The sequence below is a fragment of the Kryptolebias marmoratus genome, linkage group LG5 (assembly GCF_001649575.2).
Source record: "Kryptolebias marmoratus isolate JLee-2015 linkage group LG5, ASM164957v2, whole genome shotgun sequence".
Lineage (NCBI taxonomy): Eukaryota > Metazoa > Chordata > Actinopteri > Cyprinodontiformes > Rivulidae > Kryptolebias > Kryptolebias marmoratus.
Genome location: NC_051434.1, coordinates 16,425,387 through 16,439,963, shown reverse-complemented (window position 1 = coordinate 16,439,963; position 14,577 = coordinate 16,425,387). Strand labels below are relative to the sequence as shown.

The following is a 14,577-nucleotide window of genomic DNA, read 5'->3' as shown; positions in this document are numbered from 1 at the left end:
CGGGGGGGCGCTGCTGAGCACCGACTATGTAGGACGTGCTTCACTGGAGCTCCGATGGGATTTGTGTTTTAATGTACATTTTTGCACCCCCTTATACACTTTTTTGGAACAGACTGGACTATTAGTGAATGAAAATACATATCTGATGTGCAACTTGTGAATGCTGGAGCTAAACATGAAGAAAAACGACAAGGCTACTCGCAGCAAGACCGAGCACGTGGCTCCGGCTGATCCGGATGCTAATAGCATGTTGCTAACCAAGATGCAGGAGATGCTGAACGACTCACGCACTGATCTCATCAACAGGTTTGAGAACATCGTTTCGAACGTTGTTAAGAGGGAGATATCAGCTGCTGTGACACCGTTAGAAGCTAAAATTGCCTCGTTTGGGAATACTATTCAGGATCTGGAGCGGTCTGCTAACAATCAGGACGGGAGGCTAGCTACCCTGGAGACCTCGGTCAAGTCACTAAATGTATTAGTGGACACGTTGTCCAAGAAATGTGAAGACTTGGAGGGTCGCTCCAGACTAAACAACATTCGCCTTGTGGGTATACCGGAGGGATCCGAAGGTCAACAGCCAACGAAGTTTGTATCAACGCTACTTCAGGATCTACTCGGCCTCGATGCTAAGCCTGCCCTTGACCGGGCTCACCGCACATTGCGGGCCAAGCCAGCGGAGGGGGAGCCACCGCGCCCGTTCGTTGTCCGTGTCACCGTGTTTCAAGAACGGAATGAGATTCTACGGAGGGCTCGAGAGTCGTCTCCTTTCCTCTACGAAGGAAAACGTGTTTTCATTTTCCCCGATTATTCAACCTCAGTTGCTAAGAAACGTGCATCGTTTACCAAAGTGAAGAAGGAACTCCATTCTTGCCCCGGAATCAAGTTTGGGCTTCTTTTCCCTGCAATACTACGGATCACTCTTCCCAATGGGCAAATTCGCAATTTCGAGGATCCAGCCCTTGCTGCAGACTTTGTTGAGAAAAACATTAAAAATGTGGTTGATCCGGCCACAGTTTAATTCTAGAGGTGCCGCCCAGGGATGGCCGGGATAACTTTTTGTTTGGGAACTGTTATACTCTGTACAATACGATTATTATTTAATACATTATTGCTCTCAACCGCCTTTTAAGAACTTTGTGAATACGCTGTGGATATAATTTCTACTTTGGAAATTTACTTTTATTTTATTTTATTTTTTATTTTTTGGTTCTTGTTGATAAAACCCAGTGGGGCTCTAGGTGTCCGTTTACACATTAGCTCTTCATGTTCTATAAGATATTTAATGTTTCTATAAAACCTGTTGTTCTATAGGTGGTGCATTCCCTACATATATCATATTTACATCACATTCCCAGGAGAGTACGTTAGTAGCTAAGACTACTCTCTCTCTTCTTAGTCTCTGGTAGGCTGGATGCTGTTTTTTGTTTTTTCTATGGGGTTTCGCGTATCCCATTTGGGGGGATGCTTCAGCGAACGGGTGGGTTTAGGGTGGTCTTCGATTTACAGGGGTGCGCGTGTTACTTTGTTCTTTTTGTCTTTTGTCTGTGTATGTCTCTTTTTTCAGGTGACCAGGGTGATTCTTGTTTACTCTTTTATTTTACTCTGACCTATGACTGATCTTCACTTGACACCAACTACAGCGGCAGGACGAGAGATCCGTTTCACCAGCTTTAACTGCAGGGGGCTCAACAATCCTGTAAAGCGTAGTAAGGTACTACATCATATGCAACGTTTGGGAGCACACGTAGCGTTCCTTCAAGAGACACACCTTAAGAACGTGGACCATGTGAAGCTGAAACGCAGTTGGATCAGTCAAGTTTATCATTCCTCTTTTAACACTAAATCCAGAGGAGTGGCTATTCTTATCAGTAAATCTGTCCCTTATGTGCACTCTCAAACCATTTCTGATGCTTGTGGTAGATATGTTATTATTACTGGTACCATTTGCAATATCCCAGTGGCATTTGCCAATATATACGCTCCTAATTGCGATAATGAACACTTTTTCAAACATGTTTTCCAGTCTCTTCCCGATCTGTCCACTTATCACTTAATATTGGGAGGTGATTTTAACTGCTGGCTTGATCCTCAGCTGGATCGCTCGTCAACAAACGTAACCGTGCCTTCACGCTCATCCAAAATCATTAACTCCTTTATGTTCGAATTTAATGTTCATGATGCCTGGCGTTTTCTTAACCCTTCCCAGAAGGTTTATTCGTTTTTTTCCCCAGTCCACCACACCTTTACTCGTATTGATTTTTTCTTGATTGATAATAGATTGCTGTCCTCTCTCACAGGGTGCAAATATGATGCTATCGTTTTATCAGATCACGCTCCAGTCTCTATAAATATTAGATTTGACTCTCACCCCATTGAGCGGCCACCTTGGAGGCTGGGCACCCGTATGCTATCAAATGAAAAATTTGTATCTTTTGTGGCACGACAAATAGATTTTTTTCTAGAAAATAATAGAGGACCTGAGGTGTCGGCCTCTCTACTCTGGGAGACACTTAAAGCCGTCATCAGAGGGGAAATTATCTCTTATGTGAAGTATGAAAATAAGCTGCGAAGAGAGAAAATTAGTACTTTAACACGCCACATTTCTCAAATTGACAACTTATATGCAATATCACCATCTCCCACTTTGTACCAGGATCGCCTTGTGTTGCAAGCTGAGTTTGATGTGCTCATGACACAACATACTACTGAGCTGCTACTTCAGTCTGGTGCCCAGTTTTACGAACAAGGAGATAAGGCTGGTAAACTCCTGGCTCACCAAATTTGACGTGCGTCAGCCTCTCGCCTCATCTCTCAGATCCAAACTACCCAGGGTGTCACAACTGACCCAATAGAAATTAATTTGGCCTTCAAGGATTTTTATAGGGCGTTATACTCCTCAGAATGTACTTCTTCTGTAACTGATTTTGATAACTTTTTTAATGATTTGGAAATTCCTGTCATCGGTCGCGAGGTAGCTGACAATCTTGAGAGACCTATTGTCATCTCTGAACTCACTGAGGCAGTTAAGGCCCTACAGGGGGGTAAATGTCCAGGCCCTGACGGGTACCCTTGTGAGTTTTATAGAATATTTTGGGACAAGCTTTCCCCACTACTTTTAGAGGTATACAATGAGTCTTTGACTTCTGGGTGCCTACCTCAGACCCTTAATCAAGCAGTTATTACTTTACTTGCTAAAAAAGGCAAAGACCCTCAACTCTGTTCTTCCTATCGCCCAATAAGTTTGCTTAATGTTGACTTTAAATTGCTAGCAAAAACAATAGCACTGAGACTAGAAAAAGAGCTTCCTAATGTGGTTGGAATAGATCAGACCGGCTTTGTACAAAATAGAAACTCCTTTTCCAACATAAGACAACTCTTTAATGTAATATACAGTCCACCCTCTGTCAATACTCAAGAAATTGTGATATCTTTGGACGCCGAAAAGGCCTTCGACAGAGTCGAGTGGCCATATTTATTCTATACGATTAAGAAATTTGGCTTTGGGGAGAATTTTCTGTCTTTGATTAAGTTACTTTATTCTGACCCATATGCATCAATTAGGACAAACAATATTCAATCTGGCTATTTTCGTCTCAATCGCTCTACGCGCCAAGGCTGCCCGCTGAGTCCACTATTATTTGCTTTGGCAATTGAACCCCTCGCAATAGCGCTTAGATCTAATACAAGCATTATTGGTATTAAGAGGAATGACGTGGAAACCAAGGTTTCTCTATACGCTGATGATCTTCTTTTGTACATCTCTAATTTGAATATTTCTATTCCTGCCATACTTGTCACACTTGGTAAATTTGGGCAGCTGTCAGGTTATAAATTAAACCTCAGCAAAAGTGAATTATTCCCAGTCAATTCGTTAGCTAAAAGTTACCCACTGCATACATTGCCATTTAAGGTCGTTGACCAGAGCTTTACCTACTTGGGGATCCAGATTACATCCAAATACGAGGATCTTTTTAAAGCTAACTTCTCCAATTTATTATTACATGTTAAGGAGGACTTTGATCGTTGGTCGGTGCTTGGCCTCTCGTTGGTTGCTCGGGTTAACTCAATCAAAATGAACATCCTGCCGCGTTTTTCCTACCTATTTCAGTGCATCCCTATTTTTCTTTCACAGGCCTTTTTTAGTAAACTTGATAGTATAATTACCAAATTTCTTTGGAATGGGAAGGCTCCTCGTATACGGACTCAGTTCTTACAAAGACCTAAAAGGCTTGGGGGAATGGCCTTGCCTAATTTTAGATATTATTATTGGGCCTCAAATATTAGACTTTTTAGATATTGGCTTGATGCAGATAGTCCCTCTTCTCCATGTTGGCTTACTATGTAGGCCAACTCTGTAAAACCTGTGTCCTTAGCAGCCTTACTACACTCACCAGTACAGTCTTCAACTAAACCTTATACTTCTAATAAAATAGTAGATGCATCCTTAAGGCTGTGGATGCAATTTAGACGGCAATTTGGCTTGCAATCTCTCTCTGTCTATGCTCCTATAGCTTCAAATCATACCTTTCCACCGTCTATCACAGATGGTACCTTCCTGTCATGGCGGAGAATAGGAATTTCAACTTTTCATGATATGTATCTTGATAATACTTTTGCTTCGTTCCAACAAATCTCTGAGAAGTTTCGTATCCCGCGCCACCAATTTTTTAGATACTTGCAGGTGCGCAGTTTTGTCCGCTCTAACTATTCAAACTTTCCCAACCTTCCTAGGGAGTCACCCTTAGATATTTTTCTAAAACCTCCTGGCAAACTGAAAGGGGTTATATCTTTTATTTATAATCAAATCACACTTCTACGCCCACAGACCTTGAATTCCCTTAGAGTTCTTTGGGAGCAAGATCTTGGACAGGACATTTCAGAGGATCTTTGGACGCAAATCCTGTCATTAGTGCATAAGTCTTCTATTTGTGCCAGACATAATCTAATTCAATGCAAACTCGTGTATCGCACTTATTATACTAAAGCGCGTCTGGCTAAGTTTTATACCAATGTTTCTCCTGCCTGTGAGAGATGCCAGCATTCCCCAGCTAATTTGATCCACACTATCTGGCTCTGCCCTAAGCTTTTTAATTATTGGTCCAAGGTTTTTGATATTCTGTCAGACATTTTTGAAAAGAAATTGGAGCTTGACCCCTTGACTGCTTTGTTTGGAGTTGCACCTCCTCAGTCCACCCTGTCCTCCTTTCAGAAATCCTCCTTGGCTTTCTTGACATTTTTGGCGCGGAGAGTGATTATAATGAAATGGAAGTTGCCTCAACCTCCATCATATACACATTGGCTTCGAGATACACTGTATTTCATTAAACTAGAGAAAATCCGTTTTACTCTAAGAGGCTCTTCTATGAAATTTTTGGGTCTGTGGAGCCCCTTGTTAAGAACCCTTAGGAAGATTAATTTTCCTAATATTCCAGACTGATAAGGCTGTATGCAAGTAGCTGGTGTTGATTATCTTTATTATTCTTGAGTTAAACTTGACTGACATATTGACAAAAGTACCCCCTGGCACCTGAATTTTTTTTGTTTTGTTTTGTTTTTGTCCTTGTGTGTTTGTATGGTTTTATGTAGATTTATGTGTGTATAATTGGGTGTGTTCTAGCCCAATTATGCTTCTATGTTAATGGTACAATGTTAACTATGTAACTACTGCACTGCCTTTACACTGTACCTCCTGTTAAAGTATAAATAAATTTGGAAAAAAAACAAAAAAACAAAACACATAAATCGCATGAGATCTTTGTGGAAAACTTTAGCATGCATGGCAGTCCCTTTTTACCTGAGCATATTGTCCACAGCTGCAGGCTGGTAAAGGTAAAAAGGACAACATATGAGACATAAAACCTAAACACAGTAACAGAAAGTCAGGGGACGACAGAATGAGTGGCAGAAGAAGAAATGGGCATGAAGTGAATACACTGGAAAAAAATTAATTTTGTATGTACACAAACATACTTAAACCTTAATAAATGTAAATCAGATGAATTCAGCTTAATTATCAGCAGACATGATGACATGTAAAGCCTCTGCACACAAACTCCAGTTCCATTCAAATCCTCCGAATGCAAATCACGTTTTTATTTATATCCCAATTAAGCTAACTTCATCTAAAGACACACACACACACACACGTGCACACCCTGACCCACATAAAACAGTGTGTAAGCAGAGCATCAAGGACAAAGATCAGCTGCCTGTGGAGACGTATATCTCATCTGTCTTTGGGTGTGTGTATGGGGGGGAATGGGGTTGCATTGTTAACTGCACTCCACTAACACGCACATCCACGCATCACAAGCCCCCTGCGAGCGCAGCCAGGACCCTAAAAGGCTCATTGTTTGACAGAAGCTCATTAGCAGCAACCCACTCCTCCAATAAAGATAGCAGGAGCTGCTGTACATCCAGCGCTCGTCTGACGGCTATTAAATCTGAAATCTAAAGCAGCCATTTATCCGGCTCTGCTTTTCTACGGTTCGAAATGCCCCCAAACCAAACTGTTCTGTTCAAATATTAATGCTTACATTAAGTACAAGGCATATAATATTCTCTGCAGCGCAAGAAGAAAGAACATACAGCACTAATGCTTTGTTAGATTACCAAAGAATCTTTTTTTTTCCCCTCACTTTGACAAACGAGATGCTGTAACACATTTAAAAGTACGCAGGATTTATACATTTCTTAGCACAAAAACAAAAAAACAAATTTCCATCCCATTGAAGCATGAAGCTGGGATTCAAGTGCAGGTTCAGACATGCCATAACATCTCAGCCATCCTCTTCTTCTCTTTGTCAGCTTCGCAGCACAAACTCACGGAGCTCATTTGCAAACGTTTTTTTTCATGAGGCCCCCTGCACTGCTGTGTGTGTGTGTGTGTGTGTGTGTGAAAAAGAGAGAGAGAGGAAGAGATGAGAAGGGGGAGGGGTGATACAGGAGCATCATAACCTTCTCTTTCACTTTCCTCTCTTCCTCTCTGTCGCTCCATCCTTTAGCCTCTTTTATTGTTTGTCCCTCCTCACCTCGGCAAGAAATAGTTGTTGCTCATTTGTGTGTGTGTGTGTGTGTGTGTGTTTGAGCCTGAGGCAAATTGGCTGTAGGAGTCCATCAGCGATCATTCCTCAGCGATGATCTAGCTGAGTCCGACGGTGCTACCTCCCATTTCATTCTGGAAAAGCCACATCTCCTCTTTTCTCCTTTGTCTTCAGAATAACCTGGCCTCGTCTGCGCGGTCATGCAACACGCCTCCCCCTCCCACGATCATCAACAACTTATGCTCACAATTTCCATGATGCAGCGTGCGTTCATTTCTCGCAAACAAGCCAGCAGATTAAATGGGTTTAGGCAGACTTGTTGACTCAATTTAGCTGCTTTTCCTCTCCCCTGCGAGGAGGAGCCTCCTGCACTCGGCTCTGCGTTAGGAAGGAAATACTCTGAGAACAAAAGAAGCAAAGGGCAGGGGATTGAAAAGGCGCACGAGGAGAAGAAGAGGTCAAACAGGTGGAGAAGATGAGAACAGCTGCCGAAAAGAGGGCCGGAGAGAGTAAGAGAGATGGAGAGGACCGAAAAATCAACACCAGTCGGATTGACCTGTTCAGAAACAAACGAGCCTAATCAGACAGATAGCATCACTTCATAAATTCTCTTCCCCCCGTTTCCTGAAGACTCTGAAAATCTGTCAGTTTTGCCTTTTTTGGCTGAGGATGCAGCTGTTGTACGTTTAAAGACGCTCTCCTCCAGTTGGCCGGACCCCTCTGACAGGGTCTGCTCTCCGGAGATGCCAGAGTGGTCCAATATTTGATTAACATGACACTGATTCATGACGGGGCTCAGAAGTGCAGAGCCAATATCAAAGTCTTCCTGGAAGCTCATTGATTGGGTTTTATCTGCTTCAGAAATACACAGAAGCCGTTGCGCCGCGCTTAATGCCACTAAAACCACATCGGGCAGATAAAGAGAAGAGGTTTTAACGTAGCAGGACACAATAAACGATCTGGGCTTTATCAGGTTTTAAAACGACTGAACTCTAACGTCAAGTGTAGAAAAACACACAACAGATGTCATTATTTAATAAAAACAATAATGAAGTCAATATGAAAAAAATAGGGTATAAAAAAGAAAGAAATATCAATATTTAAAAGAAATGTGTGAAACATGAAAGTGTCAGCTAGTGCAGAAATAGTGGATGATTGAAATACAAAAAAGAACCCAAAATGTTTCTAACTCATCTTATATTCCTATGTAACAAACAATACAAATATCCAGTCACCATGATATTACATTTTCTTGTAATAATCACGGGTGGAACAGTGGTGCAGTGGTTACAGCTGTCTCCTCCCAGCAAGAAGGCTGCAGGTTTGCTTCCCGACCTGGGGGCCTTTCTGGGCGGAGTTTACATTCTTCTTGTGGGTAGAACATGTAGAACATGTGGGTTTACTCCAGGTACTCTGGTTTCCTCCCACAGACCAAAAACATGCATGTTAGATTCATTGGTAACTCTAAAACTGTCCCTAGGTGTGAGTGGGAGTGTGACTGATTGTTTGTCTCCATGTGTCCCTGTGATGGACTTGAGACCTGTCTCTCGAACAGTGACCGCTGGAGACAGACACCAGCTCCCTGTGACCTGGAAAGGAGAAGCGGGTAAAAGAAAACGGATGTTTTCTCAAGAAATTCTTGTTTTCGACACTTGCAGGATAGTCAAGCTATTGACAGACTTTTTCCATACTTCCATACATCTACTTTTTCAGCATTCAAATCAAAAAAAACCCTCAGCTAACTGGTCGTTAATGACCCTCCTCCATCCTGCCGGTGCTGGTTGGTGATCCAGTGACAGGCCCTCCCTCCACACATATCTTTTGACTTAGTTTTGTTATCTTTCAGTGTTCCAGTCATCTTCATTTGTGTCATGTATCTGAACACCTTATGTGTTGCACCTCTGGACTCTGGAAGTTAACTAAGAGTCTGTGGTTCCTCTGGAGGAGAATGAGTTGCTGGCAGCTTCATGTTTAATATTTCTCAAATCGACTTAAAGAAATAATCGCCTTTTCTGTTCTTTGCACCCATTATGACTCTTTACAAGTAAAGTTTTGCTATTTTGATCGCTATCAAAAATTGGGTTGCCACGTCAAAATCACGGCCACCGCCATATATATGTAAACCGCGTGAGATGGATAACTTAAAAAATCAATAATAAGTTTACTCAAATTATTGGGGTGGTCACCACTGGCCACCCTCTGGCTCCAGCATTGCGTCTGATGGCAGATAAAATTGTTCCCTCTGATCGCCAGGATACGTGACTTTGCACCGCCTCGGACTACGAATTATCACAACAATAAGATAAATATATTCTCCCTCCAAATCTTTATCAGCAAAGCTGTGAAAAACCGTCTCTAAACTTAGTTTCAGTCAATCCAAAACACACAAACATGTCCATGCAGCTAAACACCATCGGTGTGTGCGTCTCTCTCGATGCTTTAGTTTTTGGAATCAAACAGTATTAACACTAAATGATGTATATTTGTATGTCATGTTCAATTCCAGTAGAGAAAAACAGTCATGTGGGAAACTAAAAACATTCACTATCAGCGTACTGCCTGTATAACTTTAACTTTTCAATATCAATATATGATTGATTTAATAAGACTGCAGGTTTTTGTGTGTTAGACTTGAATAATATCTTTTTAAAATATATATATATGTAGGGAGTGCAAAGGTCTAAATAGTATTTTTTGAGTAAATTAAAAGTGTTTGAAAAAGCAAACAGATGGCAAACGGGGAACTAATTAGCAGAAGTGAAAATAGTAATTTATCAGTGCAGACGAGGCCCCGAGGTTAGGATAAAATTAGAGAGCTGAACTCAATTTGATCATTTGGTTTTAAAAACAGTGGAACAACAGCTCCAAAAGGTTTATGTAGTGAGAGGAGCAACTATCTAACTATTTATTCAAAAGTCAGTCATCCTGGAGGATCTTAAGGTGTTCTCAGGCCAGAGAGTTTTGGATCAGTAAGACATTTAAAATCTTCCAAACTGGGGCATCCTAATCAGAGGCTTGGACCCCCTCAGCCGACTCCTTTCGACGTGGAGGAGCAGCAGCTCTGCTTTGAGCGCGACCTGAACCAGCGCACGCTAAAAGTTAAAGGCTTGAAGACGCCAACAGAAGCACATCATCTGCAAAAAGCAAAACTGAGACAAGACTGACACGAAGACCCAGTTTGTTGATCTTTATCAACTTCCACCTAACAAATCCATTAACAGCGAGCATGAAACATTTGACCAGATTGTTGGATATTTGTAGATCATTCCCTCTAATGAAAGCAAAACCCTTTATTTACTTTTATTTTTTTTTTAAATCTAAGACTAGTCTTTGTATCTTGATGACTTGTAAACAGAAATAAAAGTGCAAAACTGCACTTTCTGTTGCTTCTCCTCAGCAGTGGAAGTTAAATGAGTGAACTGGCTAACAGGCTAACAAACTGCTAACTCAAACTAATTTGTTTTGCTCTTTCTTTAATTATTGTTCTGTCACAGACATTTCATTCACATATTGACATAAAACTGAGCAGAAAACTGCTGAAACGGGCCCCTTTATGTGGTTAGGCATATAAATATTCATGTCCATGTTTATCTCTGTGTCCCTGTGATGGACTTAACACCTGTCCAGGGTGTCCCCATGACCCTGCATGGAGAAATGCATGGATGGCCAGATTTATATCTTTGGTTAAAGCTGCAAAAGCCCACTGCAGGGGGACCAAAGAACCACATGTGGCCCCAGAGCTGCGGATTGCAGACCCCTGGTTTAATCTAAGACTGTCAGAGAGTGCCTTTTTTTTTTTTAAACCAAGCTTATCAGTAAGGCATAAGAAGGCCACCAGTCTCATCATAACTGAAAGGCCATATCTCTAGGGCAGCATGGCCTAACGTCAAACTGTGAACAGGAATACCATACTCAACAGTTTTGTTGCTTCCTAATGAGGAGACCTATCAGTAAATCCCGTTTCTCCACGACAATCCTGAGGTTCTCAAACCTGACACCCTCCGAGGCTTGACAATTAGGTCAGAGCCTCCAGACTATGGCCAAAGTGCCGCACACTTCGATCCTGTGTGCCAAAAGCCCCCTTTTAGAGTCAGGGTTCTGGACTCCCAGGAGTGGATGATGGTGAAAACCCCCTCTCACAAGAACGAATGCAAATGTTGCTGAAAACGCTCAGGAAAGCGCCGTCCACCGGTCCGTTTATCCGAAGCACCACAGTGATAGCGGCAAATCATACCCGACTGCGTGTTGCCATGAGAATAAGAGGCTGCGTTTCCCTGGCAACTCTTCTGCAAATATCCCACCTTCCTCTCGCCGGCAACCTCTCCCCCGATGAGATTCGATGATGCAAGGGCAGCGGCAGCAGTGTTAATAGTTACACCAGTCAGCTGGGGCTCGAGACATGCAAAACAGGAGATAATGTTAACAACTTTCAACAGAAGTAGGAAAATAAAGGAGGAGGGGTTTTGGTTTCCAGGCTTGACTGATCAGTTGGATCATCATCTTCAGCTTCTGTTTGACTTTGTGGGAATTTTTAACTTTATTCCTTCAGTATTTTGCACTGGCAGGAAAACGACTTCACACAAAAACACCTGGAAAAGGTGAAACTGGAGACAGGAGTCCTTATTCATAGTGATAAAGTCAGGTCTTCAAGTCAAGTAACAGGATGCTTAAAGCTAGTAATCATACTATGTTGGTTCTGTTTACTTTTACTTCTGTTTTTCATGTTTTCTTTTATTTGATGCACATATCAGCTCAGGTGTCCAAAGCAGCTCTTATTTTTTAACTTTTTTGGCTCAGGCCTTTATCAAAGTTGAACGTCCCACCTCTCTCGCGTGAGAAAAGTTATTCACGCTTTCGTATCAACGCAGTCTCTTAATGCCTGAGTGTCAAAATAAAGCGGCCACTTCTTCCTCCTCTACAAGAGGTACAAAGTGCACGCTGACCACCTTTGAGCAGAAACAACAACACACCAGCATAAACATCTGTGGTTTCCTGTTTGTTTCAGGTCCAATTTGACAAAGTTTCGTCGTTGGTTTGGCAGTTCAGACCTTTTGAAGTGGAGCTCCGTGGAAAGGTTATGAGGAGTTAACATCTTACCTGTCGCGGATAGCTCTTTGAACGACTTAATTCTGACTGGACTGACGAGCTGTAACAGCTAGTCCAAGCGGGTTGAAGACCAAAGTGGACCGGTGCCGATTTAATAACTGCTCCAATCTCCAACACTTCAAAGCAGCTCATGTGAACACTATTAGTTCATACTGTTAGTTTGGGATCACTCGGGTATTTACACAGAGCTCTGTGGTTATTTGTGCCTCTGTGCAGGCACAAATAGCAGCTAGCTGTAGCACTTCTGGTGCAGACTGGGACACTAACAGCGTAAGAAATCGCTATGAGCTGTTTGAGACTGGAGTTGTTGTGAGACAGCTGCGACCCACTTTGGTTCCGGCCCCGCTGTGGCCAACGGTTAGCTCATCAGTCCTGTGAGAATCTAATTCCGTTTTCTCCGAACTGAGGTCATTCGCAGGATGATCTACGACAGGTGAGACATTCGCTCGGAACATTTTCAGAGATCACCTCTTCAAAAGGCCTCCGTTTGATGTTCTGTCCCCATAGCGCCCAAAGAAACCTGTTTTTTTCTTTAAATGATTATTCTTGAAACTTCCACGGCTTACCAATCGATGCTCTTAGACGTTCAAAACAATAAAGTAGAGGTGATTGTGTCTTTACGCTGGCTGCTACTTCTAGAATAATTTACAAACCCTTATCAGAATGACTCTGAGCTCAAAATCATTAAATTCCCCGTTAAAGATTCACTTCTCCCCAACGGGATTAAACTCTACGAGAGCTTGCCACCTTGATTGTGTTTGTTACTGCTTGTTACTCCATCTTCTGTCTTCGGTTTTAAATGAATAAATACTTTTTAGTCACTAGATGCCCAGGACATAAACATTAGAAACAAAGTTAGTTGTTAACAGACTTTGTGATTTCTTCAGTGTCGTGTTTACTTTGTGTTTCCATTTCATTTCCCCGTTCAGTTCATTTTTCTTCTCATTTCTTTGTTGCGTTAGCAAAATATTTCATGAACCACATCATAGTTTTGAATTAATCTTTCAGAAAGTGCCAACTGGATGTACATCTACAATTAATTACCTTTTGGAGTCATCTCCATTCAAGACGGCCACCACAACTAATCAACTAAACGCAAAAATGGCTATAACACTGTCAGCTTCACAGATACTGAGCTAAAAATCAGGTGTGGTAGTAGCTCAAGAGCTTTGTTTCAAACTTCGACTCAGTCTGTTAGATTTGAATGAAACTCTTAGATATTATTTCCTGGATGTGGGTCTGCAGCTGATTAACTTTTGAAGTGAACCCCATTCAAGATAACCCCCACAAATAATCAGTCTTAGCCAGCGACAACGATACTTGTCATTTTACAGATATTGCGCTAAAATTTAATATGGTAGTAGGTGAGAGTCATTCCCAAGATATAATCTGAGTCAGATGGAGCAAAATGTTATTTTCTTGTAACTTAAGATGGTTTTAGTTTGAAACTCTGCAATCAAAAGTGTGCATTCCTTGAAAAAACACATCAATTTTTTATGCTGCTTTATCAATCTACACAGAGATGGTGGATAATTAAGATCGTACCACTGCCACTTTTCTCAGAATGGTCTTTTTTACCCCCTATTTCAGGTTACAATCAGCTATATATAACGACTTTCTCCCACATTGTTGAATTTAACCTTCAGTACACGTGTTCTTCCTGTCTGTGTGTCGTTGCCAGGTGTTGGGTGCTGATGCTGTAACCGACGCGAGGAGCTGACGAGCCCTGTTTGATGCAGTGAACTGATCCAGTGGGGAAAAACACTCAAGTAAAGAAGGTAGGCTCAAACATTGGGCAATGGAATACACCTGAAAAAAAAAAAACTAACAAAAAATAGGTCGCCTATGAGAGAGAGACCGTATGGGAGTGTTGGGAGGAGGAACAGCTGATGGACGGCACCAAATGGGAGACGCACTGAGTCAAAATGGTTAGAGAACAGCTACAAGGGTGCAGTTTATCTGCTCTTTCCAGGTATGATAGTTGGTTTTGAGTCGAGCCCCTAAATGTTCTTTAATTTGCGGCCAAATCGGGGTTGGGCTCTCAGAGGGCAGAAGAGGTTTTAAATGAGATTACTGGGTCGACAGAGGTTGGGTTGTGCAAACCCACACTAGTGTGCTTTTCTGGGCTGCGACAAGGAGAATCTTTCAGGGAGACTTGGCTCGGCAGCTTGGCTTCCAGTCCAGGTCTTCAGGCCCATGCGGTCACCGATCTGCATCTTTATTAGGATTCAAGGAGCTCCTGGTTGTTTGGTCCCCTCGTGCCGGACTACAGATGAGAGCTGTGTTTGCCGCGCAGTTGCATAACAGCGGCTCTTTGCTCCACTTTCCCGCCCGCACCATGCGCGCGCGCTCGCACGTGGAAACTGCAACCAACGGCCACCAAGCCCACTTCCTAATTTCCACAATGCCAGAGTGCTCGACCGGT

At 42.3% G+C, this 14,577-nt stretch overlaps 1 protein-coding gene across 3 annotated transcripts in view; it reads left to right on the top strand.

The window, feature by feature from the left end:
- Positions 1-14,577, top strand: part of fam49al (family with sequence similarity 49 member A, like) — a 50,331-nt gene that overhangs the window by 16,630 nt on the left and 19,124 nt on the right. For all 3 annotated transcript variants that reach the window (XM_017421023.3, XM_025006928.2, XM_017421021.3), the window contains exon 2: positions 13,834-13,930. The gene's annotated coding sequence lies outside the window, so the exon portion shown is untranslated. The remainder of the gene's footprint in view (positions 1-13,833; positions 13,931-14,577) is intronic.